Consider the following 10,145-nt stretch of genomic DNA (forward strand, 5'->3'; position numbering starts at 1 on the left):
TGAGTTTCCAAATTAACCCCACCCCCATCCCCAGTGCAGGATACAATGACTCGTACCTAAGCACGTCACTGTGAAAATTGAGAACACAGACATAAAAAGATCCTGTAAGCTTTCTAGGAGAATGAAAACATCATTTACAAAGATTCAAAATGGCATCAGGCTTCTCAACAATAGAACTGGATGATAGATGACTCTAAAGCAATGCAGTTTCACAATTCTGCAGAGGAATTGTAACTCTATAATTCCACACTCAGGCAAATTATCAATCAAATCAGAGAATAGAATAAATACATTTTTCAGATATGGAAGAACACACAAAATGCACCTCCCAAGCACACTTTCTTATGAATGTACTTGGGGATATGCTCCAAAAAAATTAGGAATAAACAGAGAAGAGTAGACCAAAGAAAAGGAAAACATGGGATCTGGGTAACACTGATTACAGGATTATAGCTGCAGAGCAGACTTATTGAGGCAGAAGCTCAAGGACAAAAATCTCTAGGAAAAACGCAAGTACCTAATGGGAAACACGACTTTATTGAGAAGATAGATGAGTTTGAGGATATACAGCTTGCACAATTTTCTTACAGTGTAAGAAAATTAAAAAGGTAACAATAGGTCGGGTGCAGTGGCTCCCGCCTGTAATCCCAGCACTTTGGGAGGCTGAGGCGGGGGGATCATGAGGTCAAGAGACTGAGCCCATCCTGGCCAACATGGTAACACCCTGTCTCTACTAAAAATACAAAAATTAGCCAGGCATGGTGGCGGGCGCCTGTAGTCCTAGCTACTCGGGAGGTTGAGGCAGGAGAATTGCTTGAACTTGGGAAGCAGAGATTGCAGTGAGCTGAGATGGTGCCACTGCACTCCAGCCTGGCAACAAAGTGAGACTCTGTCTCAAAAAAAAAAAAGGGAAACACATAATGTTATTTTAAGCTGTGTGGTGTTATTGGACTTCCAGAAAACGTTGTTTGGATATTTTGAATAATGTAGGCAGTTTTCGGCATGCTTCCTGACAAGTGAGGAGACTTGTGGACTTGGAGTTCTTGGACTTCCCTAGCAGCATGGCCCCCAAATGCCAGTCTCCACTTCCACCTTAAAAGAAGAAATCAAGACTACCTTCTGCTCTGAAACTGGAGGAGACATCAGTCCCTCTAGGCTTGCCGAAGAAGGGAGAAGAAGAACAGCAAGAAGCACTTGAACATGTTGATGAAGTACAAAAAGAAATAGACTTAACGAACAAGCCAGTGAGGAGATTTTGAAAGTAGAACAGAAATAATACAAATGCCTCCAACCATTTTTTCAGAAGAGGTCAAAATTGATTGTCAAGATCCCAAATTTTGGGGCAACATTTGTCAATCATCTCCAAGTGTCTGCACTGCTTGGGGAGGAGGGCGAAGAGGCACTGCATTATTTGATCAGAGTTGAAATGACCGAATTTGAAAATATTAAATTAGGTTACAGAACAGATTTTTATTTTGATGAAAATCCTTACTTTGAAAACAAAGTTCTCTCCAAAGAATTTCATCTGAATGAGAGTGGTGATCCATCTGCAAAGTCCACTGAAATCAAATGGAAATTTGGAAAAAATTTGACGAAATATTCAAGTCAGATGCAGAATAAAGTCAGCAGGAAGAGGCAGCATGAGGCACCAGAGAGCTTCTCTACCTGGTTTACTGACCACTCTGATGAAGGTGCTGATGAGTTAGGAGAGGTCATCAAAGATGATATTTGGCCAAACCCATTATAGTACTACTTGGTTCCCAATATGGATGATGGAGAAGGAGAAGGAGAAGAAGATGAGGAGGACGAGGAGGAAGAATTAGAAGATATTGAAGAAGATGAGGATGGTGATGAATAAGAAGGAGAGGAGGATGAAGGAGAAGATGACTAATAGGACACTGATGGCTTCCAACCTTCCTTTTAAAGAAATTTTCTCCAGTTCCTGGGAGCAAGTTGCAGTCTTTCCCCCGCCCCATCCTGCTTCTTGTGCTCAGTAACCCTGTTCTTGTGGTCCCTTTTCTCTACTACATCGTTTTCAACTTATTTTGGGGGAAATACGTTGAGCAGAATATAATGGGAGAAGAGCCTCTATCCCCTTTCTATTCGAAATTCATTTTTATCTTTTCCTGTCTGAGAAAAAACTGTATAGAATCAACACCACTGAGCTCTGTGGGAAAAAAGAAAAACCTGCTCCTTCTGGTCTGCTGGAAGCTGGAGGGGGCGAGGGCCCTGCATGGCAGTGCACAGAAGTCTAGCTTCTTTCCTACTCTCTGTATATATTGGGCTCAGAGAGTACACTGTGTCCCTACGTGAATATGGACAGTTAGCATTTACCAACATGTATCTGTCTACTTTCTTTCGTTTAAAAAAAGAAAGAAAAAAATCTTCTAAAAAATGGGGTTTTAGAAGGTCAGCAAAGGGTGGTTTTGACATGTTTGGCCATGTTAAGTGGGCATTTTGACAACATGGCTTCTCCTTTGGGCTGTTTGTGATGTTTGACAGATATCCTTGCAGTTTAAGATGACACTTTTAAAATTCTCTTCTCATGATGACCTGAGCCCTACCACTCAATGGGAGAATCAGCAGAACCTATAGGATCTTATTTGGAATTGACATTCTCGATTGTAATTTTGTTCCTGTTTATTTTTAAATTTTCTTTTTGTTTCACTGGAAAGAAAAGATGATGCTCAGTTTTAAATGTTAAAAGTGTACAAGTTGCTTTGTTACAATAAAACTAAATGTGTACACACAAAAATTAAAAACTAAAAACAAAATAACATAGACTGGGCACAGTGGCTCACATCTGTAATCCCAGCACTTTGGGAGGCTGAGTGGGGAGGATTGCTTGAGCGCAGGAGTTTGACCAGTGTGGGCAACATGGCAAAACCATGTCTCCACAAAAAAATACAAAAATTAGCCTGGAGTGGTGGTACATGCCTATAGTCCCAGATACTTGGGAGGATGAGGTGGGAGGATCACTAGAGCTGGGGAGGTGGAGGTTGCGGTGAGTTGAGATCTCACTACTATACTCCAGCCTGGATGACAGAGTGAAACCCTGTCTCAAAAATAAATAAATAATAAAAGAATATAAATATTTTGTATCAATTTTCAGCTTTTACAGTCAGTAAACTTAAGTCTTAATTTTGGTTACAGAATTAAATATTAATACTAACAATCAATGTAAAAGTAAAGTATAGTTAACTGAAGGTGGGACACAGAGGAAAAGAGAGTGAAGGAAAAGATAAGGATGCTAATATTCTTATTTTACAAAGTAGGAACTCAAAATACACAGTGCCTATCTGAAAAAGATATTAAAATGATTAGTATAGTATTAAGTTAGAAAAGCAAACAAGAGAACTGAAATATAGCTATATTAGGAGTAGAAGAGGGGAGGGAGGTGGAGTTCAGCTAAACCTTAATATGTTGTAAAGTCAATAGACCTTTGATGGATTAGTGAGTACAGGACACCTTTCCTAGAGATACTGAGGCAAGAGGTAGCAGTAGTGCCTCTTAGGGCTTGGACTGGAGTCAAACAGTGGTGGGGAGGAAACAAATTCCACTAGAGGGAATTTGTTTGAGGGAAAACAGCCTGCAAATTATTTATTTATTTATTTAAGACAGAGTCTTGCTCTGTCACCCAAGCTGGAGTGCAGTGGCGCGATCTCAGCTCACTGCAACCTCTGCCTCCTGGGTTCAAGCAATTCTCCTGCCTCAGCCTCCAAGTAGCTGGGATTACAGGCAGCCACCACCATGCACGGCTAATTTTTGTATTTTTAGTAGAGATGGGGTATCACCATGTTGGCTGGGCTGGTCTCGAACTCCTGACCTTGTGATCCACCTGCCTCAGCCTCCCAAAGTGTTGGGATTACAGGCATGAGCCACCACGCCCGGCCCAAATTACTTTTGGTTGGAAATCACCTTAATGTTCAAAAGAGGGAATACTTAAATAATTATCACATTACATTAATAGAATAAAATATATCTAGTAAAACTTTTTAATGACTACTCAACAATATGGAAAATTCTATTACATAACAGAATTTTCAAAAGATATAAGTCCTCTTTCCCTCCCTTCCCTTTCTAAACAATTTAGTCCTAAAGCCACCAGGTGGGGTAGAGCGAGGTCATAGACGTTGATGAGGAGGGGCCGTCTGGCATGGGAATAAGAAGTCGGAACCCAAGAGAGATGAAGATGTGTCCATGGTGGGGGATGTCTGAGGGGGCTGAGAGGGGAACCCAGCCGGCAGAGTCACAGCCTGAGCAAGTAAAGAAGACATCCACTCAGAGGGGTTGCCTAGTGTGAGATATTCAGGCCCAAATGGCGGACACCCATGTAGAAGGGCAGCCCTGGCACAGAGTGTCAGAGCCAGAGTGGGTAAAGGGCATCCACATGGGAGGGGGAACGACAGCAGCAAGGTGAGATTGGTTACATACATGAAGATGGATGGAATAAGCAACTATATTAAAGAATATGGGAGAAGAAATGTACAAATCAAAAAGTTATAAATAAGAAAATTAAGATACAAATATAGAAAGAGAAAACCTAATATGAGGTTGTGGGGTTGGATTTGAATTGAGATATTGGTATAAATGTATGGTTTTCAATATGGTTACATAAAGAAAATACACGTGAGTATGGCTGCTGCACTTAGGCCCTTGAATCGAGCTCTTCTGCAGGTACTGAAGATTTCAGTGTATCCTGGGGTGGGAGGTTCCAGCTCTGCCTGTGGCTGCTAACAGATACCTACTTACAGATAATATTGTGAAATTAAAAGAATTTCAGCATAAGAAGGTGGCTGTTGCATGTAATCTTCCTGGCACTAAAGAAACCTATTTTAGAAATTTGGAAGAAAAATTGACAAGCTCATCTTGAAGGGGGAGTCGACAACCTTACTTCATTTGTGTGGGTCCCAGGACCATGTGAAGCTGGCTAAAAATGTCATTTACAGGTACCATGCAGAGAACGGAAATATCACTTTGGAGGAGTATAAGTTTGGACCATTTGTCATGAGTCTGTGTTATGGGTTGGATCTTGAGGAGCTCATGAAAGACCAGCATTGATGAGGTTCCTTCTCAGAGTCCACATCATTCAATATTTTGATGGATATGTTAGTTGTCAAAGGCAAATATAAAAGTGCTTTGGAAGTATTGATAGAGATGAAAAATCAAAGTGTGAAATTCACCAAAGATACCTATGTTCTTACTTTTGCAGTTTGCTACAAACTGAATAGCCCTGAGTCTTTCAAAATCTGTTCTACATTAAGAGAAGAAGCCCTACTCAAAGGACAGGTTCTCTCCAGGAAAGCATCCCATTTCTTTGTGGCATGAGCTCTGAATCAGAACCAGATTGCAAAAGCTACGTCCATTTTTTTCTCAAATCATGAATCCAGAAAGCATAGCCTGCACTAATTTAACTATTATAATCTATATCCAGTCAAATATGTTGGAAACCCTGATAGAGATACTAAAAAATGCTGCAGAAGGAAATTTATTAAAATTTGTTAAAATACATGAATTCTCAGAGGAAGTGCTGGCCAAAGTGAAGGAAAAGTGAAGGATGTGCCTGCCCTTGTGGCCAGACTTAATGAGCTCTATGGGAAACTGCACATCAGTGGCCAGGTCACCACTTGTACTTTGGGTGCTCTGCTCTGCCACACTCCCAGGGACAGGAAATCCCATATCTTGCTATTAAACAAGAAGATGATGACCCATTGGACCTTCCAATCACTCAACCAGTCCTTTCTGGCTGAGTAATAATCCTCATTTCAGTCCACCTGTGTATCTGAAGGGCCTGCTTCTAGTGAGTTATTGCCTTCCCTAAGAAACAGGCATTGCACTTCAGTAGACGTGGTGCTGACACTTGGCCTCCTCTTGAAATTCCCAAGTTCACTGAATGGTGGCATGTTGATCTCTGAGAAGTTATGTTGCACTACTGTGAAGGTCTACATGCAAGCACGGTTCCCTCAGAAAGAAGCTTCGCTTGTACGTTGCTGAGGATCCTTGAAGGAACATGGTCAGTCTCCAGTCCAGCTTCCAGCACCAGAATGGAATGCAGCAAGCACCATCAGGAATGAATTTCAATACAAGTGTGGTTACTCTGATTTTTCAAGGGAGTAATTACTTGTAAATTACATTCCTGCTGAATTCAAGAGGTCTGAAACCCTATTCTGTCATGTTAGAAAATAGCCCAGGATTTCCTCACTGCTCTGCCATCATATATTTCTATGACTTGAGCCCTCATTGTTCCATACGCAAAACAATAATGCCTATGTGTAGCTGCATATAGATTTGAAATCTTTATTCAAGGTTCAGAAGGATCAGATTTTCTCAAAAATAAGAGAAATAAAACAGGTTCGAAAGAAAGAAAGAAAGAAAGAAAGAAAGAAAGAAAGAAAGAAAGAAAGAAAGAAAGAAAGAAAATAAAAGAAAAAAAGAGAAAATACATGCAAATCCATGTGAGTGTGAGTGTGTGTGTGATTGGCTATTTGCCATATTCCCAACTATGTCCACTGAGACAGCCTTAGAGCTCTCTCACCCCATCAGCAATGAGCACTACCCAGCACCCAGATCCAGGTTTCAAACTACTGTTCATCACTAAACATAACCAGCTCACCTTAGAAAAATGACTGGTTCCAGGAGAAGGAAAGTATAAAATGAGCTTGGACCATCTTGTAGTTTCTAAAAGCAAAGAACTACCTAAATAATGATGGGGAGGCTGGGCATGGTGGCTCATGCCTGTAATCTCAACTTTGGGAGGCCGAGGCAGGAGGACCCCTTGAGCCCAGGAGTTCAGAGATCAGCCTGTGCAACATAGTGAGACATTGTCTCTACAAAAAAGAAAAGAAAAGAAAGAAAAAAGAAAGAAAGAAAAGAAAAGAAAGAAAACATTAGCTGGGCATGGTCATGCGCACCTGTAGTCTCAGCTACTCAAGAGGGTGAGGTGGGAGCACTGCTTGAGCCCAGGAGTTTGAAAGCAGTGAGCCATGATCACACCCCTGTACTCCAGCCTGGACAACGGAGCAAAGAGGAGAAGAAGAAGAGAGAAGGAAGAAGAAGAAAAGGAGGAAGAAGAAGGAGGAGAAGGAGAAGAAGAGGAGGAAGAGGAGGAGGATGAGGAGGAGGAGGAATAGGGATACATCAAAAACACACAGAAGCCCTATTAAAACAGCTTCCACTGGCTAATCTGGGACAAATTGTAACTCAATGAATAAAACAAGAAACCAGGAATCCATACTTATATAAATAAATGAATACTTTTAAAATATGATAAGGATTTAAATACCTACATAGTTTTCTTTTCCTCCTCCTCCTCCTTCTTCTTCTTCCTCTTCTTCTCCTTCTCCTTCTCCCTCCTTCCTCCTGCCTCCTCCTCCTTCTCCTTCTTCTTTTTGAGATGGAGTCTTGCTCTGTCACCCAGTTGGGAGTGCAGTGAGGCAATCTCAACTCACAGTAACCTCCGCCTCCCAAGTTCAAGTGATTCTCCTGCCTCAGCATCCTGAGTAGCTGCAACTACAGGTGCCTGCCATCATACCCAGCTAATATTTATAATTTTAGTAGAGACGAGGTTTTGCCATGTTGGCCAGGCTGGTCTCGAACTCCTGATCTCAGGTGATCTGCACCCTCTCCCAGCCCCCCAGCCTCCCAAAGTACTGGGATTACAGACCTGAACCACCGGACCCAGCTGAAATACTTACATAGTTTCAAAATGCATCCACTACAAAATACTTAGTAGTTCCAAAGAGAAAAATAATAACTTCAGTAGAGAAGGCTGGCAGATTTCATTTTAATCAGGTGAACAAAGTAAACATAATCAATAATGGCTTAAACTGAAATTGAATTGAAACTTAGAGGATGCAGTGGGAAGAACATGCACCATTTTTGTGACATCTTTGCCAAAGATGGAGAATCTAAATCTAATCAGGACAAACGCACATTGAGAGACACTCTACAAAATAACTGGACTGGAATCCTCAAAAGAGTCAAAGTCATGAATCCAAGAAAGCCTGCGGAACTGTATAATACCCAACGAGAATAAAGAGACATGACTACTAAATGAAACACATGATTCTGATTGGATCTTTTTGCTCTAAAGAACATTATTGAGACAAATAGTAAAATTTGAGTAGAGTCTGAGTTAGATGGTAGCATAATGTAAATGCTAACAGTGATGTCCTGATTTCGATAGTTATATATGAGAATATCCTTGTTACAAGAAAGGCACACCAAAGTATTCAGGAGTGGAGGCGCATTCAGTAACTTATTCTCAAACGGTTCCGGAATAAAAAAGAGTTACTTGTGTTGTACTTGCAGTTTTTCTGTGAGATTGATGTTATTTCTTTTTTGTTTTGTTTTTGTTTTTGTTTTTTTGAGATGGAGTCTCGCTCTGTCTCCCAGACTGGAGTGCAGTGGCCGGATCTCAGCTCACTGCAAGCTCCGCCTCCCGGGTTTACGCCATTCTCCTGCTTCAGCCTCCTGAGTAGCTGGGACTACAGGCGCCCGCCACCGCGCCCGGCTAGTTTTTTGTATTTTTTAGTAGAGACGGGGTTTCACCGTGTTAGCCAGGATGGTCTCGATCTCCCGACCTCGTGATCCGCCCGTCTCGGCCTTCCAAAGTGCTGGGATTACAGGCTTGAGCCACTGCGCCCGGCCGAGATTGATGTTATTTCAAACATTTAAAATTACAGTTCAAAATGATAAGGCAACCCTGTAACTAATATTTGATTCCAATTTTTTTTAACATATACGTGTTTGTATGTATATTTGCATAAAAGTATGCACCTAAATATTAAGGATGATTAATCTTAAATAATGTGACTACATTTGACCATGACTTTGTCCTTTTCCGTCTGTATTTTCCTAATTTTTTACAATGAATTGTATTGCTTTTTTTATTCATTAAATCACTAGGAAAAACATTAGAAAACACAAATAAATTTGAAAATAATGAATTAATTAAAATTGCCCTAAATCTCATCACTGAAAGTTAACCACCGATGACATTTTGACATCTATGCTTCCAGGATTTTTTACATGCATATATATATGCATGTATAAGAAAGTTAAATATGCATTAGAAAAAAATATATATAGAACTTTATTTACAAAGGTAGGCATGTGTTTTCACAAAATGAAATCGTAATAAACACACCATAAATTTTTTTCACTGAATTCATCTACATTCTTTCATGTCAACAAATTTAGGCCTTTATTATCCCTTTAGGGATTGAATACTATTTCATTGTTAAACTACTATTTATTTAAATAATCCCTGATGTTGGACACTTAGAATTTTTTTACTTTTACCATTATACATCATGCTATGATGAACATTCTTATTCATACAACTTTATGCATTGCCAAATTGATTCCCTAGGATACATTATGAAAAGTAAAATCCTGGGGTCAAAGACTTAAAAAATATATATTAAGCACTTTTGCTGCATATTATCAAATTGCCCACTAGGAAGCATGTGTATCAGCATATATTCTTACCAGCCTAGTACCCTAACCCATGACAATGTTAAATAGTGTCTTTTTTCTATGTGAGGAACTTAAAATAATCAGAATAAGCAGTAATCTTTAATATTTCTGGAGATAACTGGATAAGCAAATATATTTCATAAGCTTATAAATGTCCTAAAATGGTAAACATTCTATGGTTTTTAACTAAGTTAGTAGGTCAATTATTAGCCTGGGGATGGGGAAGGGGAGAGGAAGTAAAATAATTCTTTAGTTACTAGATAAAGAAAAAATTATATAAGTGGAGAGATGGAAAAAACACTACAATGAGTCATTCCAGACCAGAAAATCTTGCATTTCATAACTATATTCTCTATTGCTGTGAAACAAATTACTCTAAAACTTAGCAGTTAAAGCAACAAATACATATTGTGTTGCAGTTTCTAAAGGTCAAGAGTTTAGAAGAAGGTTAATTGATAGGTTCTGGTTCAGGGTCTCCCATAAGCTTGCAGTAAAAATGTCAGCTAGGGCTGCAGTCATCTGAAGGTTTGACTGGGGTTGGAGGAGCTGCTTGCAAGATGGCTCACCCACATGGCCTTTGGGAGGAGGTCTTAATTCCTTCCTGGTGTTGGCAGAAGACCTCAATTCCCACATGGGTCTCTCCATTGTGCTACTTGAGTGTTCTC

The 10,145-nt window shown here is 40.1% G+C and overlaps 2 pseudogenes; both read left to right on the forward strand.

Moving 5' to 3' along the window:
- Positions 1–1,046: 1,046 nt before the first annotated feature.
- Positions 1,047–1,891, forward strand: LOC111522548 (annotated as a pseudogene).
- A 2,744-nt stretch (positions 1,892–4,635) lies between these two features.
- Positions 4,636–5,754, forward strand: LOC111522537 (annotated as a pseudogene).
- Positions 5,755–10,145: the final 4,391 nt, after the last annotated feature.

Source organism: Piliocolobus tephrosceles, chromosome 6, assembly GCF_002776525.5.
Source record: "Piliocolobus tephrosceles isolate RC106 chromosome 6, ASM277652v3, whole genome shotgun sequence".
Classification (NCBI taxonomy): domain Eukaryota; kingdom Metazoa; phylum Chordata; class Mammalia; order Primates; family Cercopithecidae; genus Piliocolobus; species Piliocolobus tephrosceles.